The sequence below is a fragment of the Equus przewalskii genome, chromosome 3 (assembly GCF_037783145.1).
Source record: "Equus przewalskii isolate Varuska chromosome 3, EquPr2, whole genome shotgun sequence".
In the NCBI taxonomy this organism is placed as follows: domain Eukaryota; kingdom Metazoa; phylum Chordata; class Mammalia; order Perissodactyla; family Equidae; genus Equus; species Equus przewalskii.
The window spans coordinates 20413702-20438082 of record NC_091833.1 but is presented as its reverse complement, the minus strand read 5'-3'; the positions used below and the strand labels follow the sequence as shown (position 1 = coordinate 20438082).

At 41.8% G+C, this 24381-nt stretch overlaps 1 protein-coding gene across 1 annotated transcript in view; it reads right to left on the bottom strand.

The window, feature by feature from the left end:
* The window catches only part of ZFHX3 (zinc finger homeobox 3), a 1295574-nt gene that overhangs the window by 637047 nt on the left and 634146 nt on the right, over window positions 1-24381 (bottom strand). The window contains exon 9 of the mRNA XM_070613798.1: window positions 14842-14903. The gene's annotated coding sequence lies outside the window, so the exon portion shown is untranslated. The remainder of the gene's footprint in view (window positions 1-14841; window positions 14904-24381) is intronic.

The following is a 24381-nucleotide window of genomic DNA, read 5'->3' as shown; positions in this document are numbered from 1 at the left end:
ACCACCCCCACCCCGTTCACCCCACAAAAGATAACACCCTGACCTTGATCTTTAATGCTATACTTTAGCTTTGTTTTAAAACCTATAAAATACAAAACATAAACCATGCTTTGTTTCATATTCAAAATGACCCAGGCCCTGGCCTCCAGTTTCGACACTGCCTTTGTCTAACCCTTTCTCACTTAGTTATTCTAATTTATTGGTTAATTCTGAGCGGGGATGGAGAGAAATGCTTGTTATGAACTTCACATCTCAGAAGAAGCTTAAACCATGTTGATCTGAGGCAAGAGAAGGGAGAATGATGACACTTCAGTGTTTTAAGCCCAGTGGCTAATAATCCAGCAAGTGCTATTTAATAAAATGTCATTCTCTTGCTTAAGGAGTTAAGGATATTTGGCGATAACAGTGGACTTTCAGGGCAAATGACCATTCGAAGCAAAAGGGGCTTAGAAACACCCTCTGCTCCTCGTCCAGGATACTGTATCTCTTTGATTATATCTATCCTGAAAGCCTCGCTTTAAGAGACACAAAGGAATAAATTCCTAGAGGATTTTAGTCAATTCAAAGCATTCATTTCCAACACAAGAGACAACTGGCTTCAGAGCAGAGTTTCATTTCCACCAACCATCAGGAAGAATTTTTCCTTCCTGCACCCACATACTCAGCATTTTGATCACTGATCCCTTTGGCCAAAGAAATCCTGCCATCTCAGAGGATCCCAGCCTAAGGTGTTCACTGTGGCTGCAGAGCGAGGCTATACATTTGTTTGAATTTCCCAGATATCCATTGCCATCTATTAAAGACAGCTCAGGTGGTGGAGGGAAGAAGCTTGGGTGCCACTCAGGCTAAGAGGGGTTGTTGGTAGAACTTTCAGCAAGAAGCCACACCTACCTTCGCATTCTGTCAAAAGGGAGAAAAGACATTTCACTTTTGAGACAGGATGCTTCTGTGATCTCTTATTTGGCACCACCTTCTGACCAACACTGTATGTACAGACAGGCAAGAGGTAGCTCGCAGATGGTCCTTCTGTGAACCTCGGGGGCCCACTGTGGTCAACAGTGTCTGAGATGACCCCCAATGATCCCCCCTCATGATATTCAGGCCGTATGTCATCCCCTCCCGTTGACTGTGGGTGGGACCTAGTGGCTCGGTTCTCCCGAAGAGAATACAGCACACATGGTGGGGTATCACTTCTGAGGTTAGGTTACAAAAAGATTGTGACTTTTCTCTTGCTTGCTCTCTCTCACTCTCTTGGAGCCTTAAGTCTGGAGGACACAAGCTGCCATGTGTGAGCTGCCCTATGGAGTCCAAGGCCAAGAGTTGATGGCTCAAGCCAACACCCAGCCAACAGCCATGTGAATGGCTCGGAATGGACCCTCCCCAGTTGAGCCTTGAGATGACAGCAGCCCCAGCTGACCCCTTGATTTCAGCCAATGACAGACCTTGAGTCAAAGGCATCCAGCTAAATTGCACTCAAATTCCTCACCAGGGAAACTGAGATAATCAATGTGTGCTGTTTTTAGCTTCTAAATGTTGAGGATAATTTGTTACATATCAACAGATAACTAATACACGCCCTAATTCCACTGATCTGACTATGCACTACATGACGATATGCAGAACAATTCAACTGCTCTGTGTTTTAGTTTCTTTTGCTCTAAAATGGGGGCAATCACCCAGAGAGGCTTTAGATGTGAATTAAATATCTACAAGGATTTGGTTCTGATGGTGAGAAGGGAAATTCTATGCATTATCAGCATATTATGAGTAACTGATGTACACTACCTTATCAGATTTATCAGTTTTGTGGAAGATGTAGCATCATTATCAGGCATGATTATAACACTATATTTTACAACTCTGAGTTATCTGTCCTTGATGGATATCAATAGAGGTACTAGCCAACAAATTTGCAAAGACAACTTGCACACTTATTCATCTGTCCATTTCTCCAACCATCCATCCTTCTATTCACCCTTTCAACAAATATTTATGGAGCATGCAAGAGCATTGTAAGAGAAATAAAGATGTATTCAATATGGTTTATGTCTTCAAGGAGTTTGCAATCTAGCAGAGAAGACAATACATGGGCATTAATTACTGGAATCTAAAGCAGAACGTGATAAGATCCATGAGAGTAGAAAAGTGCAATAGGAATTCAGAGGGGGGAGAATTCAGCTTTGGCTGGAGGTGGCTCCAAGAAGGAACTGACATACACTTTAGCACCATGGAATGTGCTGTGAGTTTTTGTTCCTGAAGTATCGATGATGTGTTGGTCATAGCCTCTCCCTCAAGCTCGCTTTGACCAACACCACACGTTTAAAGCACAGTATCAGAATAGAGTTATGGTCTGCAGCCAGAGAGGCAAGGTAACCGGCACCCGGGGAATCACACCCAGGACCTCAGCTTCATTACAACAGCTACATTATAATGATACATTACTGAACATCAGCCTCCTGGATATAGGACAGGCATCTGGCTGTCCAACCTTCTGAATTGAGAACAGCATGTAATGAATCCCCAGTTCCTTAACATGTTTAACAATTAATAAGCTAGGGTTTCCTTGAGGACAGCAAACAATAAAATATGAGCGTACCAAGAAAGAGGTCACAAGGCATTAACGCATTGTATGAAAACAATACGTGTAATGAGGCTGCAGGGTGAGCAGCTTTTCCTCTACTTTGAAAATAGAGTAAAATATATCAGGGGTCTAAATTATCTATATATTGGTCAGTTCTGTATTTCATTCTGCTGTTTAGACCCCCTGTGTGTAGATGATAATTTTGCCCATTGGACAACGCAGCTGCTAAAAGAAAAGTGGCCTTGGTCAAAAGATTTGCTATTAATTTCAGGTAAGCTCATAAAAAAAAAGCCTATATGGGAAAGGAGAAGAAATCTGGGAATTTGGTGCCAAGGAAAAGGATTAATAAAAAATATTCTAGCCCTTCTAGAGAAGCCAATTCAGCAGGTTTCACTCGTGTGATGTATTCAACCAGCCTCCCACTGGGAGAATCAGCATGGTGCCCACCCACATGGGGAGGGCTGCTGGCAGCTCCCCAGCCGCACTGCAGTGCCACTTGGAGACAGCAAAGACTGGCCTGGCCTCTGCCTTCTCCGAGCCTGCTGAGGTCAGCGCACAGCCTCAACAGACCTGCTCTCTGGCCCGTGTCTGGTGTCCAGGTGAGAAATGAGAAAGCACCCACCAGAATCTGCAGAATAATTCCAGAAAGAGGCATACTTCCGAGGAAGTCAGTGGCACTGTAACTTTAGGTCTTCCTCTAAATAGTAAATCAGTGGAAAATAATTTTCACACTCTAAAATTCTGACTTCAAGTGCTAGAAATAATTGTGTCATTTGTAAGTGTTGCTGTTACATCCCAGTTGAGACACCTGCTTCTTAGTGGCTTAATTAGACGATCTTAGGCTATGCGATGGCATGCAGCAACTGGGCAACAGAAACTTCTTCGAAAATATTTCCCCTTATATCCAAGATTCAGCCCTGTGAGGGAATTTTTAGGTGGGGGGAGTGGAACAATTGCCTTCTATCTGGCAGCTGAAAATGCATCACTGGTATCCTAAGGTAATTACCTTCTCTAAGCAGTTCAGACGTGACCACAACTTCCAGAGATGCATTTCCATGACTGGAAAGCTGCTTCCTTTATCCTAGAAGTTAGGACAGAGCTTTTCAAACTGTAATGTGCATGTGAAACTGCCAAAATGAGGCCAATGCCACTGGTGCGTGGACCACTTTTTGAAGAGCGAGGTTCTAAATTACAATTTTAACTCTATCAACATCCTATATTTTTCTGGAAGTTTTTGTTGATTAAGATAAGCTCATTATGGCTTCTGAAGTGCCATCTTTTATATATTTTGCTGTCCATACACTTTTCACCCTAACAACGACTGGTCACTTATCTATATTACCTCTATATGATGATCTTCATGAAGTAAAGTCTGTCTTTCACTCATCTCCATAATCCCAATGTCTGGCAGAAAAAACGCTCGACAAGCTGGTGTGGATTTGAACTGAATTCTGTCCCCTGGTGAAGGCTAACTATCCAAGTGGGATAGTTCTGTATGGGAGAAACATGCCAACGTGTTGAGAACCTGAAAGCTGTTTTAAAGCTACTGATGAACAGAAGAGATGAGTTATAACTATTTTTGGTCAAATATACCAAATAGCTTTTTCTTCCAAACCATCATTATTTGTTGGGAAACTTATGAATTGTGTGGCTTTTACAAGACTCAAGATATCTTGCGTTTCCTAGTAGAAATCTTTGTTTCAGGTAAAATTGGTTTGGGGCGCAGGCCTGGCACATCCTGGCCATCCTTCTCCACACTTTAGTTCTGCTTAACAGATCCCCACTGCCCAATATGTCTAGATTGGTCTCTTCCTATCTCCCAGGTCAGCATCTCCTACTATTTAAATGCTTTTGCAAACCTTTCAATAATGACTTTCCCTTCAAGAAACACTAATCCAGAGTTCACTTCGCTGCCTTTCTTATCTGAGAATTTTCATGTAGAACTTGTTTTGTCTTTTTAATGAAGGCTATTACCTTTGATGGATCTGAATTGTGGATTTGCTATATTCTATAGATAGAATGCTGTTATTTTAGTAGCCATTTTCATTATAAGAAGAGAATCACAGTTGTTTATTAGTTAACTCTAAAGCATACCTCACGGTACTTAAGAGGATTGATTCCAGAGCCGGACTGTCTGAATCTGAATCCCGACTCTGCCACCACTTACTAGGTGTGTAACCTCAGGCAAGTAAGTTAACTACTCTGAGCCTGGGTTTCCTCACTGCAATAGAAAAATAATAATTGTACTCATATTATGACCATGAATCTTAAGTGGACTTTCATGCTGCCCAGTGATCAGACTGTATTTATGTAGCTCATTTACCACCACGTTCTCCAAGTTGACTATGACATTTTCTCCTTTCATCTCAAACCATCACTGCCTTCTTCCCCATCCTCACTCTTAGCTGAGGACCTTGATTCCTACTGTACCAATAAAAGTGGCACAATCAGAAGTGAATTCCCAACGGCGCCTAACTCACACATCCACCCATCAATGACCAACTGCACTTTTCATAATCTGCTGTCTTGTTACCAAAGCTAAACTACTCACAGTCTTCTCTGAAGTCAATGCCTTCACTTCATGCTAGATCCTACTCCTCCTGTCTCCTGAAGGATATCTCTCCAGCTAGTCTCCCTTCCGTTCTTGCATCATCAATTTTATTTTATTCAGGTCATTATCGTCATTGTCCTGGTGACCACATCCACCCAGTTTCATGGCTTTAAATACCATCTATGTCCCAAGGACTCCTGCATTTGCATCTTTAGCCCACACTTCCCTAGAAAAATCCAAGCTTCAATATCCAATTGGGAAACTCAGCATCTTCACTTGGATTTTTAATAGCCATCTGAAAATCAACTCAGCTAAACTGTTTTTCTCCTCTAAATCTGCCCATCCCTCAGCCTTGCCTATCTTAGTTGATGGCAACTTCATCCTTCCAATTGCTTGAGACAAAAGCACTGGAGTCATCCTTGAATTTTCTCTGATAGCCTTCATCTAAACCCCGAGGAAATCTTCTTGGCCCTACCTTCAGAACACATGGAGAATCTGATCCCCACCACTGCTCATCACCTCCGTGGCTGCTGCCTTGGTCAGAGCTAATGTCATTGCTCACCTGGATTACAGTAGTAGGCTTTCTACGTCCCTCCTCTGTTCTCAACTCAGAAGCCAGAGTGGTCCTTTTGAAACATGGGTGAGGTCATGTTACTCCTTTGGTCAAGACCCTCTGATGGCCCCCCTTTTCATTCAAGGACAAAGCCAAAGTCCTTACAAAGGCCTACAAGGTGACTTACAGCGTCACCTTCTTTACCTCTTTAACTACCTATTTCTCTACCTCTTGCTCATTAGGTTCCAGCCACAGTGGTCTCCTTAATGTTTCTTTGATACACCAAGCATGGCTTCCACATCAGGGCCTTGCCACTTGCAGTCTCCTTTGTCCAGAACACTCTTCTTCCAAATGTCCACAAAAGCAACTCTCTCTCCTCCTTCAAGTCTTTGTTTAAATATCCTCTCAATGAGTTCTACTCTGACCACTTCATTTAAAATTGCAAACTGCCCCATCCCCAGATCATTCAGTCCCCTCATCCTGCACTCTTTGGTTTGTTCCATTGCATATAGCACCTTCTATGGTACTCTAGAATGTGTAACTTTCTTATGTGTATTCTGTTATGTGTCTGCTCCGGATAGAAAGTAAACACCAGGGACCTCTGTCTGTTTTCCTCACTGATGTATCTTATGTGCATAGAACAGAACCTGGAATATTTCAGGTGCTTGATAAATATTTTTTCAATTAAAATGAACTCAGTGGAAGTGACAGGTGTTCTGAGGATCATATATGATCATATGTGCAAAAAAGTCTTAATACAGCACTCAAACTGTTCCGGTCATCATCATTACCATCATAGTGGCCAAATAATAATAGTGTCTTAGTCTTTCTCATGACATTTTATAGCAGAAAGCATATAAACAAATTAACAAGCGCCAGGATATTCACTTTGTACAAAAGGAAAGCCTTTAGATTTTGGAGGGTCGAGTCCAGTTCACTAGTGATTCTCTTAATGGTCCCGTTTCCCTGACCCATCCATGAGATGGGATGTTGTCACCATTCTTTCTTTCTACAGAGAAAGGCACCCAGGCCCCATACCCGTCTGGAGTGGGTTAGATCCAGTGATGTGTTAATAAATGTTTAACAACAGCTCTCTGGGAAAAAACATCACCACCCTCATTTATACTGTTTACCAATTTCCATGGTGTAAATACTCCCACCATGGCTGATTTCAAGCTTCCACCATTATATCACTGAACGAAGAGCTGAGAAGAGAAGTATAGTAGCACACCATTAAGTGATAGTCCCACCATATAGATACAACAGACATGAGACATAGATAGAATAGACATGAGCACACAGACATTTGTGCTCAAGAGCACAAATGACAGTAAAATATAGCAAAGTAACTACTTTTGAGGAAGTATTACATTTTAAAATATAATTTATTTAATTGTAACTTTAAATAATTTACTTTTCAATAATGGTTGTATTGAGGGCTGGTCCGGTGGCGCAGTGGTTAAGTTCTCACATTCTGCTTCAGTGACTCAGGGTTCGCTGGTTCGGATCCCAGGTGTGGACCTACATACCACTTGGCAAGCCATGCTGTGGTAGGCATCCCACATATAAAGTAGAGGAAGATGGGCATGAATGTTCGCTCAGGGCCAGCCTTCCTCAGCAAAAAGAGGAGGATTGGCAGCAGATGTTAGCTCGAGGCTAATCTTCCTCAAAAAATAATAATAAAAAAAAAGGTTGTATTGAACCATCTGCTCATCAAAATTCCTGAAAATTTAACCATTGGCTCTCAGGAGCTGGTATGAGCAAGCTTCAGGGCACCTGTGGTGAGATCAGAGTGGACATCTAACCCAAGCAGGGCCAATCAGTGTCTCTTCCCCAGACACAGGGAATCAGCCCTGAGCCAGCCGGTCTTTCACATTGCTGGAATGTGAACTTGGGAACTGTGGACAGCCTCTTCCATCTTCCATGAGGAGAGGGTAACAGGAAAAGGCAGTCTGCTGAGACAGAATAAAGATCTGCAAAGAGAACTACGGATAAGAGACCAAGAGAAAATTCTCCCTAGGCTGTGGTTACCCCTCAATTCCTGGATCCAGCTGTTCCTGATGTTAGCCCTTGGGTTCCATGAAATATTCCTCTATATTTAGAAGAAATTCTCCATCATTGGACAAGCTTGAGGTGGTTTCTGATACTTGCAAACAAGAGTCCTAAGGAGATATTATGCTTAGTTGTTTGGGGTTTGCTGGAGTTACACTAATTCAGTCAGGAACACTGTCTACTTTATGCTCATCAGCAGGTATAGATATCTTTAAATAGAAAAATAAATTATTATGTAATAATGCGCATTTGTGTAAGCTGAAAAAATCTTTCAAAATACGATGTTTACATCAGGAAAAAAGAATGAAACACGTTCTTAGAGGAGAAAATTTCGGGAGCTATAGCCTCAGTTTATACTGGCCAAAGTTACCCAAAAGGTTTTCATTTGCCTACTTTAGACATTCTTGGACCACTTTTATGATTCTTGCCATAACTGGGCATCATCAAAGTGAACGTATTGCAGAAAAGAAATGCAATTCATTCAATATGCATAACATGTAACCTCATTTAATTGCAACCTAAGCTAAAATATCTACAAAATCATGGATTTAATGTGTTAATTATATTCTACTATACTTTAGAATAAATAAACTACTAAGAAATGCTGCTGTGTGTGCCCCTAAAGTGGTACCAGGCCACACCCAGGAGAACCCCACTCCAGTTAGACCAGATTCTCTAAAGCTGTCTCCATCCTCCTGTGGTTTTCTTCCAGTCACTTCTGCATAGCCCATGAGATTCTGGATTTGTCAGAGGACTATGGTTTGAAGCTCCAGGATGGGAGGAACTAATCTGCTGTTATTAAAATGAAAGCAATACACAGTAGGCACACATTTAAAAAGGGATCTGTGTTTTATTATTTGGGAAGATGTATTTGCATAGGTTAATTCAATGACATTCTTTATGAAAAAAAGAAAGAAAGAAACTCACACAGTCAGCATTGGCTAATCCCACCTTTCAAGTTCATGTTAATTTGCCTTAGTGTTTATCTGACCTAAGCATCCAAAAGATACCAGCAATAAGTTATCTATCTCATCACATGCTGGGCAAGTAAGAGACCTGACTCAGTTACGACCAATTGAATGTCTTCACTCAACACGGCGCATCCAAGCCCTGAGTAGACAGGATGCTTCTGGCTGATGTTATCGTCAAAACTTCAGCAGCTGATGGCTCAGAGTTCAGCATTATCAATACTGCTTTCAGCCCTAAGAGAAGAAAGCCTGGGAGTGTTTTGATGCCAGCTCTAAAATCACTCCTTGATGACTTAAGGGGGTAGCCTCTATGACCTACAAATACAGAGGCTACAATCCTGCTTAACTGGAAAGCAATGTCTGAGGGCCCTGAGACCAGACAGTCCTCTCCATACCTGGAGCAGCTCAGCCACTCTTCAGGAGCCCCGTGAGATGACGGTGGTGCCTAAATTAGCCTTGTCTTACCCAATACCAGGAAAAACTGACATGTGGTGAAGGGACCAAAGCTCACCTTTTAGGGTCTTGGCTTTATTGAAATCCTGTGGACTTTCAAGCCACAAAGTAGTACATTGAATCCACACAAGCAAAGAGTTTGGGACCTCCTGATGTAGTGTTAAAAAGGCCACTCTTTAGAGTAACTTTTCTCCCTGTCTTTATTCTTCATAGATGGGGCTCACTGCTTGACAAGTTTTCCGAAATGATATTGACAGTCATTTCCGCATTCTGATTTTGTTTGTTTGTTTGTTTTTGGTCTGCGTAAACTATGAAAATAAAAATGGCAGAGTAGCCAGGTTGTCACAGGAGAACATCGTGAGTGTTCAACGTTAGCAGAGCACGAGCCCCAGGCATATGCACACATGGCGTCAATGACTGTTGTATAATTGTTTTACTATTATTTTTCACTAACCAGACTAAACTGAAAAACAGAAAAGACTTCATGTCACTGCCTCCAGCTTTTCATCTTATGCCCTCTTCTGTTTCCTCTGCTATAAAGGCTTTGGAAAAAATTTCACCAAGGAGTATTAGAATAAAATTTAATAAAAAGGTCCATGAAAAGCGAAAAAGTCACCCCGCATTTGAGAACTAAACTCAAACTCCAGCTTAAGGTATACCAACAAGAAGTACATACTGACTGCATTCCAGAAACAGAAACCTTAGTACACATTTCTCAAATCACATCTCTCTGAAAAAGTCATACAAATTTTCTCTCCTTTCCGAGGAAATAATCCTCCCTCCCATCAAAGCAAGGATCAGAGGAGACATCGAGACCTCAGAAGAAACAGACAAGCGTCACCCTCTGCTGCACAAGTGGGCTTGTTCCCCACATAGGCCCTGAATTCCCAGTCCTGGCACACGCCTATCTGCTAACTTAGCAGAGACATGACAGTTTAGAATCAGTGTGTGGGCTAGCCTGACACCCAAGTGGAAGCAGTCATAAAAAATGAACAGGTATGTCTGCCCTTCCTGGTCATGGAACAAACTCCCAACCACAACCCCACCTCCTCCTGCCACTGTTTCAATAAGCGCATTGTCTCGGATGGATACGTGATGCAAGTCCTAGCGAGTGGACAGTGGTTGTTTCAATCAACCAATGACATCCATCGAATCCAAAGTCACTGAGACTTCTTACTCGAGGAAACACCACTGCTAACAGATGAGGCAGGGGGCATAGGAAATGAGGTCTGCCTGAGAAGCTGTGATCTGATAGGGAAGATTGTGTGTTGGGGGCAGTGAGAGCATCTAATTTCAAATTCCCACTAAAAACGGAAACCAATAACCTGCTATCAAACAAGATTTTTTTTTGTCTTTGAAAACCAGGAGAGTTGAAACCTGTGGGTTTCGAGAGTTTCTTCTGCGACCGTGTGGCCCTGCAGACACGCATGTATGTCACACACCTGTCCCTGCGTTCAAGCTAGGGTGTAAATGAATTTGTGAACGTTTGGAACTCTATTTTACATTGCTGCCAAGTGAAACTGATTTTACGTTGGCTTACGTGCCCCCACCTCTTCCTGAAGCCCCCAAACCTCCCAACATTTCCAAACTCCCTTGTTGCTACGATTGCCTCTCTACTGTTTTTTTTTTCTTCCTTTATTTTTTTCCTTCTTTTTTTTTTTTTTCATAAGGCCTCTGGCCTCACACTGCTGTTTATCACCTAAGGCAAACTCTCTCTCTCACTCCTTTTCCCTCTCTGTTTCTTTAAATCTCTAAACCACAAAGCAGCATGCGAGCAACACCGTGGGTCAAGATATCAAAAGAGGGAACTTTTATAGGTTTCCTCGATAACATGGACAATAAAAGAAGAAGGCGCACAAGCAGCATTACTGACCTTATTTGATGCTGTGCAGTAAAGAGAGACGGCTCTCCCACCGTCGGCCCGTGTGGGTCCGGGCCATCGGTGTGTGAAGAGGCAGCCTCAGGATCAACACTTGGTCTGGCTTTTCTTACACTCTTACGCCAAAGCTTTCCAAGTGTTTTCAGCAAATAATACTCAAATAAACATAAGGTTACTGAATACATTAAACTCACTGCAGCAAGAAATTGCTTTTTGACACCCTGGATATACAGACACTGTCTTTCTCTGCACACTCACATATATGAATAGAAGTAGGAATTCACAGACTACGCAATGGATATTCAGGCTATAAAAGTGGAGGTCTATCGTCCAAATACTACAGATGTTAATCAGTCTATCTATGCAGCTACAAGCGCTACGCTTCAGTGACTTATATTAGGGTTTGGTTTTGGAGCGCACTGTCATAACTTGTAATGTATTTAACATTGTATTTAAAGAAAATGCATTTGTCTTTGGTGTGACACGGTTACCGGCTTTTGTGTGACGCGGGCTCAAGGGGACATAGGCTTCAATGGTCCTCAGAAAAAGCTGCTTCCAAAGCCATTTGGGCTAGTTGAGCTCCTAGATGAGTAAAAATGAAACAGAACGTTTCTGCTTTGTACGTGGAACTCTTTTTAAAACAAATTTGTTAAAGTCACTTTTATAATGTACTTTCAGGGAAAACATATTTTCTCTCATCATAAGAAACTCTGTAAAGGAGCCTCTGTAAAGGATCCTTTTTGCTTCAGGACCCCAAAGATTCCAAATCCTACCTTTCGTCTCACCAAAATTTCTAGGAGGATACTCCTAGTCTCTTACCTTCCTACCTTAACAGAGAAGAAGAATAATTATTTCACCATTGGTCAGAGGGGAAAAAAAAAGAACAGGTATTTTCTCCTCTGCAGAAAATTCTATTCCCTTACTCCCCAGAAGTCACACACATGCTCTCCTTTTTCTTTTGCATCTCTTGACCACTCGTTCTTTTCCCTCCTTGAGAAATAATATCCTTCCGAAAATCACCTTAGCAACCATCACCTTCACTGTTTTCTAGATCCAATATCGTGCTCTTTGCTGAACACATGCCTGGATTGCAACCAAGACGAGGAACACCATATCCGCATGTTTCCAGAATCAGCCGTGTGCAAAATCTGTCACTGTGCTCACTCAGGTCACTGCGGACGCTGGTGTGAGCCAGGCTGGGCAGAGCTCGTGCACATGTGAAGGTGCAGGTGTGCACTGCTTTCTCTAGGCTTCCGAAGTGTAGGGGATTTGGGATCCAGGAAAATGAGCTGCTCTTTGGGAACAGCCAGTGGCAGTCATCTTAAAGACCACATTTCCTCTCCTCTTTCCAGAAATGACAGCACTGCCCCCTGCCCACTAGGTAGGAGTTATCCAAAAGCCTCAGGTCAGCCTGACCTTCGCTTTCCACCGGCCCATCTGCATCCTGAAACACATTCTCCTCTTTATGAATATTTATATGGGACCCAGCAAACTTACGTGAGATTTGACGTGTACCCCCCACCTTATACAAAGTATTAAAAACGTGAGACAGAAACACATAAATAGAAATTTAATTCTTCTACTTATTTGGCCTACTAAATAAAGGCTATGAAAATGCCTTCTGACCTCCTGACTGAGAGTAGGCGTGAGGGTCGTGCATGTGAGGCTGAGGCCTGGGTGCTGCCTTCCTCCCTGTTCCTCACACAGGACACTGAGCACAAAGACTGCTCACGGTGCAGCCGGCAAAGCATATACAGGAGTGTGTTTCCCCTTCCTCGCATGCCTCCCCTCCCAGCCCTGGGCTCCCGCTCTCCTGTTTGGTGGTTATTTTAGCTTCATGTGGTGACATCACAGGTTCCTGAGTGAGGTCAAGTGCTGAGCATGGATGCCAGATACCTTCCCCCGTCATCCCTGCGCACTTGCCAGTGCAGATCCAGTGCATGCGAAGGCTTGCTGCTTGTCGCTGGACCAGAAGGTGCAGGCCTGTGTGGGGGTGCACAGGGGTGTACACACGCCTCGGATGCAGTCCAGGCAGGACTGGGCTGATACACAGGACTGCAATATGATGATGACAGGATGGGCTGAGCATGTGTAATGGAGGTTGGAGATTCTTTTATCCAGCGTTCTCATTTTTATACAACGGAGCTGAATGGACAGGCACCTGCCCATTGTAACCTTTTGAATCGGTGGAGTTTATATGTGGAAACTGAATGAGATAGCTCTCGACAGAGCAGGGCACCTGCACACAGGATAACATCTCATGTTTCTGTGCCACAAGCTAGACCTGAAGATATTCGAATAAATCCTTTTATAGTTGGGTATCTTTTAAGTGACTTGAAACCACTGCAAACCTCATTTGTTTGCAGGACATATGTGGGTTTAAGAGTTGCCAGACTTAGCAAGGTAATAAACAAAACAAAACAAAACAAGATGCCCAGTTCAAACTGAATTTTAGATAAACAATAAGTAATTTTGTTCAAGTATGTCCCATGCAGCATTTGACACATACTAAAAAATTATTCATTATCTGAAATTAAAACTGAACTTGCCTCCTATATTTTATCTGGAACCCTAAACCTGCAGAATTTTTGTGTGTGCATGTAGGCAGTGGTAAGCGGTGTCAAGAAGGAGACAGCTCAATGTAACTGAACTCTGTTGTGTAAATTTGGGGGGAAATGCATTCTTGACCCCTGACTCCTTGCTCAGATAGAAATATGGCCACTGGAGAGAAGATCACATGAATTTGGTTGTTTTAAGCCGTATATTTCCAGGTGCCTGGGGACCTCTGAATGGAAGAGTTCCAAACGCAATAGTGAATTAGCACGTCAGCCTGGGCAGGTATGTTTTTCAACACGGCGCTAACATAACACGCACAGGTGATTAACATTCCTCTGCTGAGGTTTATGACTTCATTAGACTATTTCTCATCATAATTGAATAGGTAAAAATACCTGGCTATTAAACACAAGCCTATCCCTCAGGATGACCAGATTATCACTTGAATTTAAAATCTTTCTGAATTTTTAATAGCGCATAACAAATACGATTATTTATGCACTTTCTTCCAGTGCTCAACTTGCCGGGCCTACAATTATTTGGAACACCTTTGCTTTCGATGAGAGGGATTAAACTGAGCTGTGCTGCTCCTTGTCGATCTCTCCCCATATCCCTCTAAAATATTTAGCCCACAGGTCGCCCTTTTCCCTATGACCTGGGTGAAGCCTGTAGAAAACCCTTTGGGGTCCCTGGTGGAGCCTGGCTCTCAGTTAGTTAGAAACCCCTGGTAATTAGCAGCGAGGAGATGCGAGGAGCCGTGGTGTAAAGGAACCAGCTGAGAATCCACAGAGCTGGCTGACAAGTGGAAGCCTGCCTGGCTGAACCTCTTCAATAGATCTGTGGTCTGGACTTGAACCCTGACCTCTCACCTCAGGGCCCTATAGTTCTTTCTTTTCCTTTTCTTCCTACCCCCACCCCCACCTTTTCTTCTCCTCCCAGCTTCTCTATCAAGGAGTGACGCACTCAGACTGACTGTGAACAAATGTGAGTGACCCCTATCTACCTATCCCCACTCCCCTAAGTCTTCTGCTGGAGGAGGGGGGAAGTGGGGGGGAGAGAGAGAGAGGAACCAGAGAGGGAAGGGAGGGAGAGAGGAAGATGGAGGGAAAAGGGAGGGTCCCCAACTTCCTCACAGGTAATTAAAGGGACTGTTTTCAAGGTTGCATGGGCAAAAGACAATTCTGCCCTAATGAAGCATCGATCGCCTGGCACTAAGGTAGAAAGGAGCTGACATTCATTCAAAGGTACCTTTAACTGATGGAAGACACCGCATCGGGAATTATTCGTTCTCTGCTGTCATTGCCTAGGACCTGGGATAGAAAAAAAAAAACCCGGAGTTTGTTTTACATTTATTTTATTTCCACATTGCCACAAATGTGTGTGCTGGGTTTTCTTTTCTTTTTTTCTTGTAAAAAATATAATGCATCAGGGCACATTCTATTTGATTGTAGGGAGGGGGACCCTCCCCCCCCCCCCCAGGGTAAGTTTTCTTCATTAGTCACATTTAAAAGCCCACCAATCAGGCCAGCCGGTCTGGGACTCATGAGGTCAGTGAAGGCAGAGCAAGGACTCCTGGGGTAGGTAGTGCCATCGCTGTCTGTTTGGAAACCCAGACCAGTTTCACTCCACGGGTTTGGCCACTGTCTACTTGGGGCTGGTGTTTGCTATTTTATGGCAAAAACAGAAACCTCAGGGGGAAAAGGGGCCAGGGAGGTGGGGACAGACCACCGTGCAGGGGCATGATGAGGATGTGTGACGGGGATGGAATGAGAAAAGGACTGAAGAGGCTGGCTGGGAGGAGGTCTTTGGCAACACAGGCATTGAAATAGGGTTTTTGCCTTAGGAACGAGACAGACGGAGCCCCAGGTGAAGAAGGTGTGGGAGAGAAGTGAGCACAGCATCACCTCCCAGGCCCCCTGGGGGAAGCTTTCTGGGCGTTTCCTCCGGGGCTGGACATGCTATGGACATGGCTTCTAGTTTTTCTCGTTAAGCTCTAAAAATGTTTGCATTTGGAGAACATCTGAATAATAGAAGGATACAAAAACGCTAGTCGTGCCAAGTAAATTGGGGTGGATGACAGGGGACAGGAGGCAGTATCGATTCCAAAGCAAGTTGAGTGTTATCTGAAGAGGCTTCGCCCACAGCCCTCAGCCCACAGCCCTGCTGGATCTCACAAGAGGCCCGGCAGTCAACAATAGCAGGTCCCTTCACAGCAAGAAACACAAAGGGAATTTGCTCTGGTTCAGTCCCCATAGTGAGGCCCTTCGGAAGCTGAAGAGAGTCACTTTTTTTTTCCCCTGCTAAAAATAAGGGGGGAAAAAGAATTCTCTTGTACACACTCCCGTATAGACATGCAGGGTACAATGAACTGAAGAAAGGGGCCCTTTGACAGGACATTTCAAATCACCAGCTCTTTCTCACATTTCTTTCTTTCTTTCTTTTCTCCTTCGCAAAATTTATCATCGCTTCTTGATTTTGCTCTTAATTTTGGTTTGGTTTTGGAGGGAGGGGTGGCAGGATGTATTATTTAACTTGATAAACAGCATTAGCACACCGACTCGCTGCCTCCCTCCCTCGGCCTCGCTCGCCTATTTATTCATTTGTGTTTACATTTCTAAGACATCCCTTTAGCTGAAGGAGGACACTTCCCACATATTGCAGTATTGGCCATTAATGCAAAAGGATAATTTAGTGGTGGCACAGCCTCTGCAGTTGAATTCTTAAAAGGAAAATCAGAGCCCAGTTTTCTTGGGTTTGCTGCATTCATGTGTATTGGGTTTGAACCTTTCTCTCCTTTATCTTTGAAAGAGTTTGTAACATTCTATTTATCAATTTGAGGTGATTTCATCGTGGTTTTTTATTTTATTTTATTTTTAAGCCAAAGAACAGGTCAGGAAACAGAGGCAGAAATTGCATGGAACACCTGCTGAAATAATAAAAAAAAAAAGTTTTCCCTTACAAACGGCTAAACGGTAGCCCGGCAGATCCTATCTGCATTAATTTGGCTGAACAACAAGATATTGCAGGGGACAAACTCTGAATAAAGCAGTTCCGAGTTCCCAGAATTGGCACCGCTCGGCCTAGACAATGGCTGCTTCCCATTCACCTTAACCCAGCTTTTCAAAAGAACATCCCCAGAAACACAAAGCGTCAGCGGGAAATGGCAATTTTATGAATCCTAATCAATCAAAGGGCTTATTAACTCAATGTGAAGCCAGATTAAAATCTTTAATTATAAATCGTGCTAAAAGGAAAAACAAAATGTACTTATGGTACATTGAAAATTCCGGATATTAACATAGTTGCTATTATCTCTTGCAATATTAAATTCCCCCTCCCTCTCCCCCCCCAACAACCTCACCTTTTTCTATTACTAAAGAACAGGGCTACAGGACCCAAATTATTTTTCCCCTCTATTTATTAAAATGTATTCTTTTTCTCCCCCTGTGCATTCAATAGGTTGCTGGGAAGCTGCGTTGGTGGTTGTAGGAAGGGGTATGAGAAATCCCATTACTGAGCCCCGGGCGCCTAGGGTTTCAGCGTGATGCTGGGGGTAGTTTGGGAAGCTGTTTATTAAGGGGGCAGAGTTGGTGTTATTGGGCTGGTAGGTGTTTTTTTTCTTTTTAGGGGGCTGGGGGAGGACAGCAATCAGATGTGGAGCATTTTCGCTAATGAGAGCGGCATGCATGTCTGTGCTAGTAGGATTGACTGGCAGGAGTGGAGATCGCCAGCTCCTGGAAGGGCCCTTGCTTTAACTCACGGTGTGAGAAAGGCTCTGGGTGCTGCTGCTGCTGCTGCTGCTGCTTCTCTCTCTCTCTTTTTTTTATCAGGCAGACATTTGGGAAATGACCACAGCAAATTTAATCACAGCTGGGGGGAGGGGGAGGGAGGGAGGGCAGAGACTGTGGTTCACATGTTTTATTTATTTGTTCAGAGTCACGGCCATCCTATTGTGTGTCCCTCATTCTGTCATTTCAGGCCCCTCGGACCCACCCCTTCCCCTGCCCCCATTGTTAATGTAAGAGGCAGAGAATATAACCACATTTTATAATAATAACATATCCAACACCGCAAAAGCAAGAACCTCATCTTGAGAGGGGTCCTTTTCTTATAGTGAAATGATAAAAAAAAAAAAAACCAGAAAAAAAAAGAAATCTTTCTGTCCTAATGACAATGCAGGATAGAGAGATTTGTTCTTTGTGTAAAAAATTCAGTGATCTTCGTAGCTAGGGTACATGCCCCCATTTCCTCCCCTCCTGCACATGGGCTATTGTACTATTCTATTTTTATAATTACAGAACAAGCCCCATGTTGCCAAATTGGCTTTAAATTAAAAATAGAAAGCATGAAGGAAAGGAAGAAAGAAAGAAAACTGTGCAATGTCTTACGCACAATCAAAGCTAATAAAAAGGAGGTAATGCCCTGGTTTAAATTAAATCCTACTTCATTCCTTTTGTTCCAAGTTCAGACTTTCTTCTTCTCAGTCCCTCTCCTGAAACATTCTCTTTCTCTGGCTCTTTGCTTTAGTTCCAGGGACAAGAGGCTCTCATTCCAAAATTAGGTCTCTTATGATCCCTGTCACTTCCCTTCCTAACCCTAGAACCAGGTTTTATCAATGGACAGGAGGAGGCAGAGGGTGGGTTGGAAAGAACGCTTGCTGACGGTCTGGATAGTGAATAGGGTTTGATTTTCATAGTACAAGGTTGACTTTGTGCTCTTTTTATCTGAACACTAGGTCCAAACTGCCTTATTTAAAACTGAACCAAGAAAGGGACTGGTCGTGGGTGGATCCTAACCTAGTTTGCCCTGGCGGCATGTCCTGGCTCCCTCCTGGCTCTGTGCTGCCCTTGGGCACTTAGGATCACTCCACACCACATTCTCGTAGCTACTACTATTCTAAAGTGTAACAAAAATCTGGTTTTCCTGATTCCTTTGGAACTTCTGAACACAGACAATGCCCCATGTTACTTTAAAACCATTTACAAACATCTTCATATGCTTTGAGCAAATAAAGGTATAACCAAATGCTGCTGCAGCAACTGAAAACTTGCAGCCTCTTGTTTGGGTGGCCAGCTCTGCAACCACACCTGCATGCTCCTCACTGTGAACACAGGAGTCTTGATTTTTCTTCTGCGAAGATGTATAGTTTTTGTTTAGGTCCATCCCTCCTTGACTTTTCCCCTTTTGCCAAATGATAATTTTGTAGTTACCTAACCATACAAGCATAGCTGGAGGACACTGAGTGAGTGAAAGACCCTAACCCAGTTTTCATGGCTAAAGTGCACACGGAATCCATTTTGGCAAAAAGCACTCAAATTCTCAGAATTCCCCTAAATCCTTAAATGCCACACGGCTGTGATATTCCTTTGAAGACGAGCATTGGACCTAATAAACCGAATACTGGAGGCACAGATCTCGTCTTCTTTAGTTCTTGCAACAGCTTTTCACTAAATTCAAAAAAGACCTTTTGTGCTTAACTGAGTTTTCATTTCATTGCTTTTAAATTTGTTAAGCTTGACTTTTGACACTTTGGGTGTTTAGCCTTTTTTTTTTTTTTGAGTGCAATTATATAATAAATATTTGTGCTTCCCAAAAGGAAGACGTTAATCTGTTGTTAATGCTGGTATACAAAGAATAAAACGTACTTCAATCTTTTGTTATAAATAACCCAGATAAATATGTACATTTTCTAAACATCATCTTTAAGCAACTAATAGTATAAACTATTTTTGAAATAACACACGGAACCCCTGTGTATACAACATATTTACTCCACTCCACTAGAACGCGTGAACAAAATAGAAAAAGAAAATTAATAAAGCCAAGAAGCAGAGAGAACTTATATAAATAATTATGTAAATAAAATGTGCTTTTGAATTGCTATTTACACAAATTAGACATCAAATGATAAAAACCACTAGTAAATTATAATTATCTATCAAAAATAAAACTATTTCACTCTTCTCCCATTGATTTGCATTCCCAGTTTGCTTAAGCAAATGAAAAAATATGAGTAGAGACGGCTTGCATGAGCCAAAAACTGAAAACAGGTATTTGTTTTTTAAAAAAATTACATATGGAATTTTAGTTACTTCTCAGAAATTACAAAAAAGACATTTAGAAATTGTTCAAAAGGTGATGCTTTGAAATTAAATTTTCTTCTGATACACTTATTTTCTTTTAAATATTCAGAAGTAATTATAGTCTTAGATGAGGAGTCTAAGCCTGTATCTAATAGAAATGTTTTTTCCTTTTCTGCCTAAAGGAAAATGATTTTAAAATTATTTCACAAAGAAATATTACATTAAAATCAATATGAAAAGTGACATTATCATTAGTAAATGGAACATAATTCTTAAACATTTTTATCCATTTGTTTCAAGTATTCCAAATACATTTAAAATATTTTTCATACATGTTTTCACACACGTCATAATTCTTACTTGGGCGTTATTACAGCTTTGTATTTTTTTATGTCACGAAGAAAACGACAATCGTGATAGTAAGAGAAAACACACATTTACTATCTTCTTTAGTTTTGTTTCAAAGCCAAACAAATAGGAATGTAAAAATGGTTTAAATGGTTATTCTAGAACTCTGCAGGGAATCTTCTTTTTAGAAGTATTTCAAGCCCTTTCTAAAGATTTCTCACATCAGTATTATGTTGTTGGTTTCCTTTTGAGAAATACTCTGCTTTTTAAAGAACCTTATAATTTAAATTTACTTCCTATGCATATGGTTTTGTCAGAATCCCAATGCAAACACAGAAAATGCCCAGTGTCTCCTTAACGCCTACAAAGCTAATGTTTATAGGCCAGCTTAAATCTGAGGAGAAAATATTCACCACAACTCCAGGCTTTCTTTTTTTTTTCTGGATCAGTCGAGCCGTACATTTGATATACAGACTGATTTTTTTTTCCTTCAAAATTACATGAGAAGCAAAAAGCTGGAATCTAAGACTCTCGACAAACTGGGCGGTTCTCCTCACTCCTCCTGTCTTTTCTCAGTGTCAGGCTCTATGTTTAGATAAAACAATTTATCTTTATCATTTTCAAGCTGGTCAGACGGGCTAGGGGGTGGGAGGTGCAAAGAGGTGGAGGGTGAGGGAAAAGGTGGTTGTTTCACTTGTTGTCAGAGGGCATTGATCAGCCCTGCTGTCTGCTGGTCTCAGAGGTGAGGCCACGTCCCCCAGGACCACTTCGGGGCTGGGCCGTGTCAGTGCAAAGCGGTATTGAGTCATGACCCAAATGACGGCTTATTGAGGGAAACGGGTATTGGCGTCCAAATCATTCTGAGACACCCTCAGTAACACTTAAACCAGTCCACTCCGTTAATGTCAGGTCACGGGGGACACATTTAGCCCCCTCTGCTGACCATTAGGCCCTTTGATGGAGTGGACGATAAACTTGACGGGACAAGCTGGACCCTGCTCTTGAGCCTGCCTCTGTTGACAGCAGGCCCAGCAAAGGGCTGTCTTTTGGAGAACGCCAGGGGCCCCTGTGGTCGGGTCCTCCAGGGATTCTGTCCCTTTTACACCAAACAGGATAAAATATACCTAAAACCATTTTTAATGTTACCGCGTCAAAGAGAGAAAAACTAGCCACCGTGATCCTTCGCAAAATTTTTCAACAATGAGGTCAGACACAAATTGTGGATAAAGTGGTCAGGCTCTACCATTTTGTAATTTTTATTTCTTGCTTTGATTTTTCTCTTTCTTCTAAGCACCGCTGATAGAGTGCAGGTATTTCGAAATCCATTTGTTATACCTTCTGTGGCAAAGAACAAAAAGAATTCCTTATTGTTTCCCAGGGAAGTAGAGCAGAATTCAACAAAAATTCACTCTGTTGTGATCACAACGTTTGCAACGCAGTGTTCTGGAAGAGAATTATTTTATTTTGTATTACCAAACATCAAATATGTTTTGGGGGGCGGGGGAGTGGGAAAGTAAAGCTAATTGCATTTCCCATCGATGGCAGCATTAGCCTAAAACAAACTTCAGCTTGAAAATGAATCAAAAGCACAAACTAACAAAAAGCAGGTCTTTGTTAACATTCAAAGGGTGAATTAATAATCATTATTGCTACTATTTAAACAAATTATGCCTAAATCTTCTGTTACACGAGAGATCGCTACTGTTTACTTTTCCTGCTTTCCCACCAGCAAAGCGGCCTCTGGTTTGACAGAGCAGATTTTCTGGTATTACAATGCTTTTATCCTAGTTTTAACACCTTGTCTGGATTCCTCTTGAGAATTAACTGATATTGCATTCGAAGGGGAAATGAGAGGGAATTTTTAAGTGGCCCCCACAATCAAAAACTGAATCCAACCAGAAACAACGCTCCCTTGTTTGAACAACAGTAGTTAATAAGTACCCAATTAGCAAAAAAAAAACCCACAAAAAAACTTAGTACAAATGAGCTAATAATTTGACCAAATTACGCATCTGTTTTGTCTTAAAAGTAGAAATCTAATTAAAAAGATAATCTATTTACTGAACTATTAACTACCCTTCTGATAAATAAGGAAGCAGCTGTGGGAAATGTTTAACCAAGAGCGAGGGCGGAGGAGCTAGCGTCTGGCTCTTATTGTCTACTTCGCATTATCTAACCCTGAGAGACTTTTCCAGAGTTCATATGATTTGTCTCCTAATGCAGTTTGGAATCCTTAGAGCTTGCTAAAATTCAGAATGATTTCTTCCAAAAGGAGTTAGTTGATCAAACCATGCAGGTTACATCTCATTTTCATATCAATTTCAGTACTGTTTTATTCCAGAGAAATTGGATAAATTGAAACACACATCCACCTCCTGCTTTATAATATCCTGTTCCTGAAGCTTAAAAATAAGATTTTTGTGGATTCGGAGACTTCAAATGATTTAAGGGGGTTTATATTTTGGAATGCTTTTTAGAAGAGGCATTACAGTAACTCATTTTTTTTCAATGTGCAATTGATATTGTGTGTACAGTGTAAATATATATATGCACAACTAGCATCAACATTTGCTAACTCCATCTTGATGTTTTATGTTGAAAGGATATAAATAATCCCAGCACATATATGTCTGTAAGTATGTCTGTGACTGAACGAGTATGCGTGCGTGCGTGCGTGTGTGTGTGTGTGTGTATGTGAGAGAGAGGGAGGGAGAGAGAGAAAGCACATGGTCATGCATCTTTTACTCATCTCAGCCAAATAGACTTCTAACTAGAGCCCTAACTCAAGAAATAAATTGCATTGATCTGGTATTTATAATGGGGCAATCTTGAGTTTTTACTGGGATGCGATACCAAAGGGAAATTACATCATTGCCAGTAAGCTTCTCTCTCCACCCTGCTTTCGGTAATTTTTACCACCTCTTCCTTTCAATTTGCAAAGCCAAGAAAGTGCACAATTAAGAGAAATGTATATATCTATTATGCCCTATACATGTTTTTAGCACCTAATAAGTATACCATTAGTAATTGAAAAATTAATCATGAAATCCATATTGACTAACATTCTGCCATTTCATTCAGAAATCATTCTATTCTGGTCCAAATGTAAATTTCTGAGGCAGAAGCTGAAAATGCCTAGGACATGGAATCTACCAAATTAATAAAATCAGCTTGACTTTTAAAGCAATTAGAAATTGCAATTCCACATTTACATTGCCATTTTATCACTGCAATTAGATTCCAAATGAAAAGTCAGTAGAGTTGGGAAGGGCTGTGCGCAACTACAAAATCGTATATATTTTTCTGAGAACTAGAGACTAAATTTTCTCTGAACTCTGTTCTCTGAGGACCTCAGTATAACTGAGAAAAGTAAGGCATTTTGTCCAGTAGCAAAAGAACATTAGATACCTGTTTGTCGGGCTGCGTTTATATTCCTTTTAATGTAGTAAAACAAATACACTTAAATTTTCCTGCTCTAGACTGATCTTTCTCCCTATAAGACTCTTGGAAAATAACACACCAGTCAACATGCACACCTGAAGGCAACTAATTCTGAATTTGACTCTCTTTTCTTGTGTGACCAAAGTCTCCTTCCCATGACCCCCGTGTGTGTCCACAAGCTGAGTTTTCCAAGGAAACTTTATTCTTCAAGTACCCTTTGTCACATGTCACCATGCTCTGCTAACTGCCCTACTCACATCACCTATGACTCTAACCCAAGGGGAGACAAGTGCGGTGTCACTTATCAGCCCTGTGAAAAGTCAAACATGGATGTTTTACCCAAATAAAATAATGCTTCCAAACATTTTAAATTGATACCTGGATAAGAAGTCTTGTAGCTTCTTTTTTCTCAAAGACGGCTGATGAAAAGTATTCCTTATTTGTACTTAAGCTCTGGATTTCACTTAAATCCCAACACATTTTGAAATAGCTCATTGAGCTTCATTCTCTGGGGTGTATGTCTGGGCTAGAAGTCACGACAAGGTCATAGGCTATTCTCCAAAAACATCACACAATACAAAAATAAACATGTTCCATAGTTTCAACATTGTCACCATGAACTCTAGTCCCCGTGACCTGAATGCATGACAGCAAACAAGCCCCCTTCCCCATCTTTGGGTCCCTGTGATGGAACTCTGCTATATCAGAGCCATTTCCCAATATAGCCCAAACCAAGTGGTCACCTCCAACGTCACTTGCAATAACTTCTGCTTATTTATTTGGCAGTGATTAGACTGTAATCCATCCTGCATAAACTGGTCATGTTAATCAGATTATGATGACTTAATAGCAACCCAATGTCCAAAGCAAGCTTGAGGGCAAGATGGACAAGCTGTCCAGCAGAACTGAGGATCCC